The following is a 12,606-nucleotide window of genomic DNA, read 5'->3' on the forward strand; positions in this document are numbered from 1 at the left end:
GGACCTAGATGTACTAACTGATTACCTAGAAAATACCTGTCGATCTACTTTAGAAAAGGTAGCACCACTTAAACATAAAAGTATAAGACAGAAAAAGCTCGCACCATGGTATAACGATAAGACCTGTACTTTAAAACAAACATTACGAAAACTAGAGCGGAAATGGCGATCAACCAAGCTTGAAGTGTTTCATTCTGCCTGGAAGGACAGCCTTATAGAGTATAGAAATGCCCTCACTAAAGCTCGCTCAGCATATCTGGCCTCGCTGATCTCCAATAATAAAAATAATCCGAGAGCACTGTTTAGTGTGTTTTCTAGAATTACAAAAAATCAAGCAGGTTCTGAACAACTAATTCCAGCAACTCTCACCAGTAAAGATTTTATGGACTTTTTTAATAATAAAATTGAGAATATTAGACAACAAACTCTAGCCACAGGATCAAATCCATCCTGGCTGCCACCTGATGTGAATGAAATAAAACATAATATAACTGTAAAAGAAAGACTTGAAACCTTTTACCCACTCCCACAATTAGAACTAGAGAAGATTATCACCTCCGCAAACTGTACAACTTGCACACTTGATGCAATTCCCACAAAGTTGCTCAAAGAAGTACTACCAGCTATTATTGATCCTCTTTTAACTATAGTAAACTCATCGCTTAGCCTGGGCCATGTACCCAAAGCTTTTAAACTAGCAGTTATTAAACCTATGATCAAGAAACCAAATCTTGATGCTAGTACACTGTCTAATTACAGGCCTATTTCTAATTTGCCATTTCTGTCTAAGATCTTAGAAAGAGCTGTGGCCCAACAACTTAGTTCATATCTACATAAGAATCATATATATGAAAAATTCCAATCTGGATTCAGGCAACATCATAGTACAGAGACAGCTCTAGTCAAGATAACAAATGATCTTCTTCTTGCCTCTGATCAAGGCCACGTATCCCTGTTGGTGCTTCTTGACCTAAGCGCAGCCTTCGATACAATAGACCACAATATTCTCATAGAAAGGTTAGAAAACATGGTTGGAATCACAGGGACAGCCCTATTATGGTTCAAATCTTACTTAACGGAACGTTATCAATTCGTAAAAGTAAACAATCTAAATTCAAATTATTCTAAAGTAAGATTTGGAATTCCACAAGGCTCTATTTTAGGACCATTATTATTTACATTATACATGTTACCGCTAGGCACAGTTATAAGAAACCATGACATTAACTTTCACTGTTACGCAGACGACACACAATTGTATATTTCAGCCAAGCCCGATGACAAACACAGATTAAAGAAAATAGAGGACTGTGTAAAAGACGTGAAAGGCTGGATGTTGCGTAACTTCCTCCTTCTAAACAGCAACAAAACAGAGGTCCTGCTTTTGGGTCCAAAAGTGACAAGAAATAAATTATCAGATTTAATTTTAAATCTAGCTAACTTTCCAGTTAAACCTGGTTCAGCAGCAAAAAATCTTGGTGTCATAATTGACCCGGATTTATCATTTGATCAACACATATGTAGTATCACTAGGACAGCTTTTTTACATCTTCGCAATATTGCTAAGATTAGAAATGCCTTATCCCTCCAGGACGCAGAAACATTAGTACATGCCTTTATTACTTCAAGGCTTGACTACTGTAATGCACTACTGTCAGGATGCACCAGCAGCAATTTAAGAAAACTTCAACTAGTTCAAAATGCTGCAGCTAGGGTCCTCACTAAAACTAGAAAATTTGAACATATCAGCCCAGTTCTATCATCACTTCATTGGCTGCCTGTTAAATTCCGCATTGACTACAAAATTTTGTTATTAACATATAAAGCTCTACATGGGCTTGCTCCTGAATATCTTCAAGATACAATTTCCTATTATGAGCCTCCACGTTCACTCAGATCACAGAATACTGGATTTTTAAATGTTCCCAGAATTCAGAAGGCCTCAGCTGGGGGAAGAGCCTTTTCTTATAAAGCCCCCCAACTCTGGAATGATCTTCCAGAAAATGTTCGGGACTCAGACACAGTCGCAATCTTCAAATGTAGGCTAAAAACTCATTTGTTTAGTTTATCATTTGGTAGCTAATGCTCCCCCATAGATAAAGGCGGCAGATCCGGGGGTCCATGGACACAGGGAATTATAGTATACTGAGACGCTGGTGTCGTCCCGCCGCTTCTCGCGATCACTCAGGTTTGTTGACGGTGGAGCGGAGGGATGCCAGTGTTTCAGGATGCTCCCGTGTCTGTGTGTCCTCCTGGTTCTCTCCTTTTAGTTAATGCTGTCATAGTCAGATCTGCCGGAGTCATTAGCCACACTCTGGAAATTTTCATATTTTCTACTTTACAAACACAAAACAGTTCAAAACTAATTCTATCCCTTTACATCTTTCCGAGTAAACGACTGCCCACCTGTCTGTCTGGACACTGATGGATGACTGTCGAGATCCTCCTCCACGCTTCAGACCAGCTGCCCACGCTCCAGCAACCACCAAGTGCCTTGAAGCTGTCCCTACACTGAAGTTCTCATGGACTACTAACTATCATCACCAGTAGATTGACCAGAGGAGGATGGGTCACCCCTTGTGAGCCTTGGTTCCTCCCAAGGTTTCTTCCTCAGCTGGGGGAGTTTTTCCTTGCCACTGTCGCCCCTGGCTTGCTCACTTGAGGGTTTTACATTTGTCTTTACATTTCATGTCAAATCTTGTCTTACTGGAATTCTGTGAAGCTGCTTTGTGACAACATCAGTTGTGAAAAGCGCTATATAAATAAATTTGATTTGATTTGATTTGATTTGATATAAAGAACATCAACAGGACCAGAACAGAACAGACAAGACCAGGACGTCCAGCTCAGAACCAAGGAGAAGAACCAAGACTCAGGAGATTATCCTCCTTCAAAACAAGAGGAAGAGCCATTCAGAAGAAAGGACATGCAAAATGAGAACCTCCCTTTGAGAAAGAGGAAGGACCATTGATGTGAAGTGGCACAGGTTCAGTTCCCATTTGCGAACCTGACTTGAAACATTTCAAGCACCAACATAAACAGGTTCCGGGACCAGAAAAGTTGGTTCCCAGCTGGAACCAAATAAAAGTATGTCCTTCAGAGTGAACCGTGACATCGTCTGCGGGCGAGTCGAGATAAAGAAGCTCCAGAAAGAGCTCAGAGCCTCAAATAAAGCTTTACAGTGCAGTTGTGTTGTCCTTGATCATGTTCTGGGTAAAAACCAGAGACCCACACACATCTGTGGGTCTTCTGGTTCTGAAACAGGGAAATGGAAAACTGGAAATTATCTGATTTGGAAAGAAAAATCACAAGGAATTAAAAATGCTCTGTGTGTGTTTCTGGGCTGTGTTCTGAGTGACCCACAGTGGCATCACATTTAGGCGACTGTTCTCCGCTGTTCTGGAGCTCAGCAGACGGCTCTGGAACACAGACAGAACTCATTTCCACGTGTCTCGTATCTCACTGTGATCTGACCGCGCTGTAAACAGTGGATTAACCATGAATCTGTCCTGACTCTATAGCTTTATCTCTGGCTTTGAATTCAGACACAGTGCTGGAACACAGCCTCCACAGCGCCCCCTGCTCATGTCCTAGGTTCCCATCAAATCTACTCTCAGAGGAAAAGGAAGAACCACTCAGAGGAACTCATTTCATCACAAAACAGTCAGTTCCCATTCCCCTGCTACCCTCTATGTCTGTCAGCCTCTCTATATCTCCCCCTTCCTTACCTCCCTCGCTTGTATATTAAAGGAAGAGGCACATGAATAAGCAATAACAGAGAGAGAGAGAGAGAGAGAGAGAGAGAGAGAGAGAGACATAGTCACACTAGTCAGGCACCTTATACAGCTCTGCAGCACATCTGTAACCATGGCGACAAGATCTTAAAGTCACAGTTCACCAAAAACAAACTGCGCTTTATTTGTATCTCAGACGACCGTCCTGAGCAAGACATCACTACTGAACCTCAGTCATGCCTCCGTCCTGACCGAGCAAGCTGATTGGATGAGAGACATTCCCTGAGAACTGATAGAAAATGAATAAACAATACATTACTAAAGCAATCATAATTATTTGAGAGATAAGTATTTTACAAATGTAAAATAATGTGAAATCTATAAAAAGGGAGCTTCCTTTTCTGGTGGTGCTGGTGTGTTTGGACGTACAGTGTGAGAGAGGTTATTTACAGAGACAGAGCAGAGGTCACTTTTCCCACAGTCTGCGCTTCCTTTAAAAAGAACAGGTGCCAAAGTTCTCCTAGTCCCAGAGGTTAAATAGTTTCCCACTTTGCTCAGAACTGCGGAAATAAAAGAAATACATTCTGACCTCCTGCTCCACTTTGGTTAGATCTGCTCTGTCTCCGTTTTGTCTGATTAAGCTTCTCTAACGGATCAGATCTGGTTTTCACAGGTCGCAGTTCACCGTCTCACACAGGAAACATGACGCAAGTGTTTCAAATCTCATTTTACAGCTATTTTCTTCAAAGTAAACAACTTGTAAGGGTTCGCTGAGAGCTGCAGAGTCAGTCAAGGCCAAAAGGGGACAAAATTCCCAATGAATAAGGACCTGAAGCGCACAAAAGGAGACTCACATTCAAAGCGAGAAAGAGAAGAACCTTCCTAGGTTTATGAAGATGTACCTCTGAGAGGGAGGGAGTCAGGGAGAAATGGGGATGAGGTATGCAGAGCAACAGATGGACTACACTCTGTAAAATTACAAAGTGCTACAGTGTGGACAGTGGAGATGATAAAATAAACAGTGAGTGTAGAACCAAAGAGTAATATGCATTAGACAAACTGTGATAATTATACACTCATTCAGCTGTGTTCCCCCTCACAGTGGTTTGCTCCACAGCCCCCCACTGTCCATCACGAGAGTTGCCACGTAGTTGCTCATAGATCTTGTTAGTCACAAATTGTGTTTATTTGGGTTTGTTGCTGAAGTTATTTGCTCTTGCTCTCTACAGCGAAACTTCATAGTGAAATGATCACTTTCCATTAAGAAACTGTTAGATGAGATCACGCCACTATGCCCATGAATAGTGGGCCTCCTACAGGCCATTCTTGGTAATACTGGTTTAACGTACTACCTGTAGCCTTAAAAACAATGCTTCCCCCCCTCAGTAACTACCCTTGAGAAATGTTTGTGTTTATTGCCCCCCCCCATAGAAATTTAATATATGCCCCTGTTATATGTCGTTAGACTCAGTTGGCATCATTTGTTTGTTGCTCTTGGTTTGTTAGTTGGTTGGATGTGTACTAGTAAGGCTGTGATGACTGTGTATGTGCTGCACAGGAACAGACTGTATATTCTGGTTATTATTCCCTGAACACTACAGTACACAACTATTCACAGCATCTCTGCTGCATTAGGGATGATCACTGATCTAGGGATAAGTTAAAGAGTACAGAAGATGTGCAGAGGTTAGTGTTCTCTGAGCGTGTTGAGTCTGATGAACAGAGGTTAGTGTTCTCTGAGCGTGTTGAGTCTGATGAACAGAGGTTAGTGTTCTCCTCCGAGCGTGTTGAGTCTGATGAACAGAGGTTAGTGTTCTCCTCTGAGCGTGTTGAGTCTGATGAACAGAGGTTAGTGTTCTCCTCCGAGCGTGTTGAGTCTGATGAACAGAGGTTAGTGTTCTCCTCCGAGCGTGTTGAGTCTGATCATCATAATCATTAGTTCATGTTCTTTTCTGAGTGTGATGTGGTTCTTTTGCATTTCAAAAAGATGTGATTTAAATTTTAATGTCTAAGAGGAAACTTGTAGCATCGTGTAACAGAAGAGAAAAGTGGATTTAAAATAAGGACTCTGCCCTGACTAGTGTCTGCAATTAAACTTCAAACGTTCTGCATGTGACCTTTTTTGTTTTTGGTCCCAAGACATCCCAGACATTTGTTCAGTTCTAAGCTGCTTTTACACTGAAATACAGAAGACTTTCACCCAGTTTCATCAACAAGGCTGAGCCTCCCGCTGTTTGTGTTTGGTTTTGAGCGAGTGGTTTTTACCTGCACTACTCTGCCCTCTCTTAGGGGGAACACAGTTGATCTGAACAGACACAATGTCAGTTTTGATGCTTCCTCATTGCACTTCAGGCCCAAAAGTGGAATAGCACTGACCTAAAAAAAAAACAGCCAGCGCTATTTACAAAGCCCTTGGAGCAGAGACACAACAAAACACTGTTTTTACACACTCAGCTTCCACTCCTCTTACAAACTGGTGTCCAGAGAGGGCCAGAAAAGAGAAATACTTTAAGGTAGATGTCAATTCATCAGCAATCTACTGCTTTTCAAAAGATGCCAAGATAATTCCCTTAACACCATTATCCCACACCCTCTGGGAGTTTATGTTAAAAGCTGTTGAGCTGCCAGGGTTAAATTCACCACTTATTTACAGCAATAGTTCAAGCACAAATCAGATTTACACACCACTTTTTCTCTAATGCTTGGGCATAAGCTCAGTTCATTTAATCTACTAGACACTCTTAGTAAACGGGTTTCTCCATTGGACCAAGAAAGTGCCATTTTTAGAGCCTCACAGCAGCATTTTTCTAAAGCTTCACGGAGAAAACAATTGAACGAGGCATTTATACAGTCAGCTGATTCTGAATCCTAACCCTTCCAGCAAAACTCTTTGAAAAGACGCTGAAAAGGCAACTCGGCCAACCGTCTAAAAGTGAGAGGTGAAAAGACATCTATTTTAGTCTAGTCTAAATCTGGTTGAAAAGTGGTAATTGATCTATAAGAAAAAATAATCCCTGTCTTCGGCACAGCCCAGATTTCATTGACTATTATTTGACTAAATAAAGGCCACGAAGGAATGACCCCAATTTTGCCCAAAAAACAACATCCATAAGACACCTGGTGTTTCATGGGATCACCACAGTCACATACACCAAATAATACTCCTGGAAGTTACAGTGCAGTGCATAGTTGCAGGAGTTTGAAGTGTTTCAGCCTCTACAGCGTGTGATATCCCACAAGATCTCCAGAAATCAGCATAAATATGGCTAAAAAGAGCAAAACATTTGTAACAGTCCTACATTATGAATGGATATGACTGAATTGTTTTACAGTCACTACGTGAGCTCCTGTCCACTGGTGGCACTGTTTCACTACATCCACACCAGCTCTCTGTTCTGAACCTGTTGAAGAATCACTGAAACAGTGCTGTAAACTGTTGTGGGAGAATGTTACACAGGAGACAATCCTGCACAGTAAGGTTTAGGATAAAGATCAGGGTTAGGTTTAGATTTAAAGTTAAGTAAGATGACCATGTTTTGAATTTTAAGGAAAGAGAGCACTGGGAAAAATATGGCACGTTGCATTGAACATCCTCAGTTCAGCCCAGCTTTACTCGACTTTTCTGTTCCTCCACCAGGTGAATCAGGTCCTGGTTCTGGAACCGGGTTCTTGTTTAGTGGCTGTTCTCTCATGGTTCAGAGCGAGTCGAGTAGGGACTAAACCGTGGCGTGTAAACCTTGCAGAGCGCTGATCGTCCAGAGAGAGTCGTCACTCTACGCCACGCAACGCAGACGACCAGCACCAACTCTCCATCTGTAAAATCTCCAGCTGCAGCAGAGATCACGTTTGTTTTTATCCGACTCACGACGGCAGCTCGTAAAATGACGCCGTGGTCTTTTGAAGAGGTTCAAACGCTCCTTGGATCAAGTAGGTACAATGCAGTTGAAAGTCACCAATTATGGTTAAGATGTTGCGGCTGGGAGGCTTCAAGTAGGTCTAAGCTTCAGGACCATGGCAGGTTGTGTGTGTGTGTGTTTATTTTTCTGCGTGAGGAAACAAGGAAGACATTTGCCAAGGCCAATAAATAGCATTAATAGTCTATAAGGCTAAGTCATCTCCTTTCATTTCAGTCTATGTATGTTCTTAAAATAAAGTGGCTGCGGTGGAAGCAGTTTGACCAATGGCTGATGTGGATGCAGGTTATAGACCAATAGCGGTGGTGAGAAATCAGGACTTAAAAAGATGTCTTTAAAGCTGAATAATTACACACACAGAATGTGTGTTGACTGCAGAAAAAAAACATGATGTAGAATCAGTTTGAAATCCAAGACATTTTACACAGTTTAGCAAACCAAGCCAGACACATCACATCACAAAAAGAGGACGTGCGGCTTCGCTAGGTTTAGGTTATGTTTAAAGGTATAGATAGACTTGGCTTCAAAGCTGTTTTTAATCCACATTGAGTAAACACTGAAATGTCATGTGTACATCTACAGTGGTACACATTTTACAAAACCTGTGCGGTGGTGATATCATCAAAAGATTCAGGACCAATATCTGGGTCTGAAGCTCAAGAAGTAAAAGACCATGACAGAGGTCCAGTGCCGTGGCAAAATATTCTGATTCAAAACTGGATCAGTCAGTCTCTACGCCATCATTAAATGTTGATAAAGGGAAAGGTGATGTAACACAGTGGTAAACATGCTGCTGTCCCAACTTTGAAATACGTTGCATGCATCAGATTTGTAATGAGCAAATACTTACAAAAAACAAAGGGAAACTAATCAAAAATGTTGCTGTTGTGAACAAATGAACGTCCTAATCACTGCTTTCTGTCTTCTCTAGTATTCCACATACTGTGTACTGTATATATGTACATGTGGCCCCCTGGTGGCCTGGAGGTGTGTCTTTATAATGCTTATAGTTAGAAATGCCTGTCGTCTCATTCATTACTTTTCTGCATTAAAACTGTGTGGTAAATGAGATGGGTTTATTTTAATTAACCAAAGAAACATACAGTGAAAATACTGGACTCGCTAAAAGTGACATGCTCTAAAAGTGTAGTTAATTACTGAAGAAATATGACACAAATACTGAACAGAATTACCACAGAGAACATACACTGTCCCTGTAGAGACTGAGGCCGGACTGTGTTACTGTATATTGCATCAGTGTCCAGAAGACGGGTCCAAACAAATTAATCGGGTCCCAGCCCTGGGTCCAGTTGATTTGCAGCTGATTAACATCACCCATGACCACTACGATAACACGCTTCTTTGGGATTCAGGGACTGTGGATATTAATGAAACTATAAACTACTCACAGGAATAACCACTGCCTTCTGTTCTTTATCACTTTAACTCATCCCAAGGGCTTCTACTGGAGATCTGTCTCTCCAACTCATCCCAAAGAGGTTCACTAGAGCTTCATCACTCCAACTCATCTGAAAGATATTCATTGTTCTTCATCTCTCCAACTCATCCCAAAAGCGTTACTGGTGCTTCATCTCTCCAACTCATCCCAAAGATATTCATTGTTCTTCATCACTCCAACTCATCCCAAAGAGGTTCACTAGAGCTTCATCTCTCCAACTCATCCCAAAGATATTCAGTGTTCTTCATCACTCCAACTCATCCCAAAAATGTTACTGGTGCTTCATCTCTCCAACTCATCCCAAAGATATTCATTGTTCTTCATCACTCCAACTTATTCCAAATATTTTACTGGCGCTTCATCACTCCAACTCATCCCAAAGAGGTTCACTAGAGCTTCATCACTCCAACTCATCCCAAAGAGGTTCACTAGAGCTTCATCTCTCCAACTCATCCCAAAGATATTCATTGTTCTTCATCACTCCAACTCATCCCAAATATTTTACTGGTGCTACATCTCTCCAACTCATCCCAAAGATATTCAAAGTTCATCTTCACGCCAACTCATCTTGAAGAATTTCACTGGCACTTCATCTGTCCAAGTTATCCCAAAGACGTAAAAGAGCTTTATCACTTCAACTCATCCCAAAGAGGCTAGTTTCATAACTCCAATTCAATCCAAAAATTCAGTTATCCTTATTTAATACAAGTCATTACAAAGGGGTTTAATGGATAATTTATCCCAAGTGTAATCACTGAAATTTCATCAATCCTATTCGTCCCAAACGTGTTCAGTAGACCTTCATCGGTTCAACGCATCCAAAGGGTGTTAGCAACTCGTCCCAAAGTTGATTCTCATCGTGAGAGTTTTCACAGAGAAAGGGATTTAATGAAATATATTTAAATATAAAAGTTTGTAACCAAATAAAACACTCATCAAGCTGAGCGTCTCCACCTGTCGGACAGATCAAAGACTTCCACTGGTTTAATAATTTCACACGCAGCAGAAACACAAACGTGTTCAGAGTCTGAGGAGGAAGAGCTGGGTGTTATTTATAAACAGAATGAGAGATAATCCTCCTCCATTTCACACAGCACCGTCACGTTCCCTGAGCATGAGGACTTCCCGAGACATTGCTCTCCAGCAGAGTCAAGGTTCTGCCAAGGCTTTTTCAGCCTTCAGGAGAAAAAACATATATATATATATATATAAATATATAAATAATATATAAATAAATAAAGATCAGGCCTCTGAGGGGCTTCATGCTCAAAAATGAACACTAGTGGAAAAAAATGAAGCAAACATAAACCAACAGCTCCCCCTACAGCACAGAGAGAGAGAGAGAGAGAGAGCGCAGGGAAGGAAGAGGGAGAGAGAAAATGAGAAAAAAGACTGAGATTGAAAAATGCATAGAAGGGAAATTGATCGAGCAAGCGAGAGAGAGAGAGAGAGAGAGAGAGAGAAGAAGCAAAACAGAGGGTCCAGAGAAATATAGACTGAAAGAAGGAAAAGAGGGAGGGAGTGAAGGAGAATGACAAGAGAGAGGGAAGGGGAGAAAGTTTGAATCAGAAAGAGATATAAAGAGTTAGGGACTGGGAAATGAACAGAAAGAGAGAGATAGAAGATGAGAAAGAAAATGGGGCAAAAAAAGAATGAGGACTGAGAGAGAGCAGGAATTAAAGAGAGGAGAGAGAATGGGAAAAGCTGAGAAGAAAATGAGAGAGAGAGAGAGGGAGAGAGAGAGACAGAGCGTTGTATTATATAAGCAGCAGTGTCATGAGCACGAGGATTGTGGGTAAAGGAGTGTTGAGCGCCATGTGACTGAGAGAAAAAAAAGTGTGTGAGACAAATGATAGACAAATAATAGAGAGAAATAGGCTGAGAGAGAGAGAGAGAGAGGAAAAACTTTATCAGACTTGTGTGTCATGGCACATGGTTTGAAATAAATCATTGCGGCATCTTCTCCCGATCATGTGTTGATTGAGAGCCGAGGGGGGCGTAACCATGCATCCAAAGCAGCTCGCAGCATGCACTGCAGCCCTTCTAAAGAGACTGTCCACCTCTGCTGAGTGTTGTGGTCCCCCGTGCTACCCCTTCCCTGTGTTAGAGCTGGGCTGGTGCAGGGCAGGTCTTTCTCATTGGTCTGTAGAAGACAATGACACTACACTGGTGTCAGAAGTGGGATGTGGCCGGAGAGAGAAGACATTTTCACGTAGGAACTCTGGAGAAACTCTGGAATATCAGGTCACGGAGAGGTTCTTCAACACATGCAGTGCACAGATGCATTCTGGCAGCTTAAAATGTTCGGTGTGGGGCGGGGCGTGTGCAGGAGATACGGCAAATTCTCTGGGACTGTATCGGCTCCGTTTACATATGCACAGACACAACCTGGCGCATGTACTTGGGTGCTAGGAGTATAATGCTTGCGTTTACACATAGAGCTCCTCTGGGTAAACTTCGGAACAACTGGGTTACTGTGCATGTGGCGTCTATAGCGATTTATTTGAGCTTTTATTTAAAGATAAAGATAAAATACAGATGCAAGGGCTAAGAATAACTAATGAATATATGGGAAACTATGGTGGCAAGGGCCAGAAGAGTGCAATGCTATAACTGTGCAACAAGAAAGTAGATACTTAAGTGTCAATACGTCAACACCTAGTATTCCTTTACAATATAATGATTTACATTGTGGGGACCTGCTGGTGGTCCCCATAAAAACAAACTTGACAAATTCTGACATAAACTGGTTTTGGTTCCCACATTTTTATATAATCCTGTTACACACACACACACACACTGCAAATATAAAGTGATATACTGAGATTGGATCAATATATCAATAATTAAAACTGAAATACCTACAACCACTACGTCACACCCTGTTACTGTATTAAATGCTGTGTGTTTGAACACCATTCTTAACAATATCACTTTGTATCATCCATGTAGTTTATATGCACTCGGTATAGTTTATTATACATACATTCGGTACAGTGTATTTTACTTTATACTCATTTAGAACTGTGTACAGGGGTTGGACAGTGAAAGTGAAACACCTGTCATTGTAGTGTGGGAGGTGTCATGGGTAAACTGGAGCAGCCTGGTGGACAATCTTCATTAACGCCACACTGCACCAGTAAGACCATGTGCATCCAATGGTTCAAACATTGTGTCCTGAAGACGGTGCCGTGTATCAGGACGACAATGCACCAATACACACAGCAAGACTGGTGAAAGACTGGTTTGATGAACATGAAAGTGAAGTTGAACATCTCCCATGGCCTGCACAGTCACCAGATCTAAATATTATTGAGACACTTTGGGGTGTTTTGGAGGAGCGAGTCAGGAAACGTTTTCCTCCACCAGCATCACGTAGAGACCTGGCCACTATCCTGCAAGAAGAATGGCTTCAAATCCCTCTGACCACTGTGCAGGACTTGTGTACGTCATTCCCAAGACCAACTGACGCTGTATCGGCCGCAAAAGGAGGCCCTAC

The sequence above is a fragment of the Hoplias malabaricus genome, chromosome 15 (assembly GCF_029633855.1).
Source record: "Hoplias malabaricus isolate fHopMal1 chromosome 15, fHopMal1.hap1, whole genome shotgun sequence".
In the NCBI taxonomy this organism is placed as follows: domain Eukaryota; kingdom Metazoa; phylum Chordata; class Actinopteri; order Characiformes; family Erythrinidae; genus Hoplias; species Hoplias malabaricus.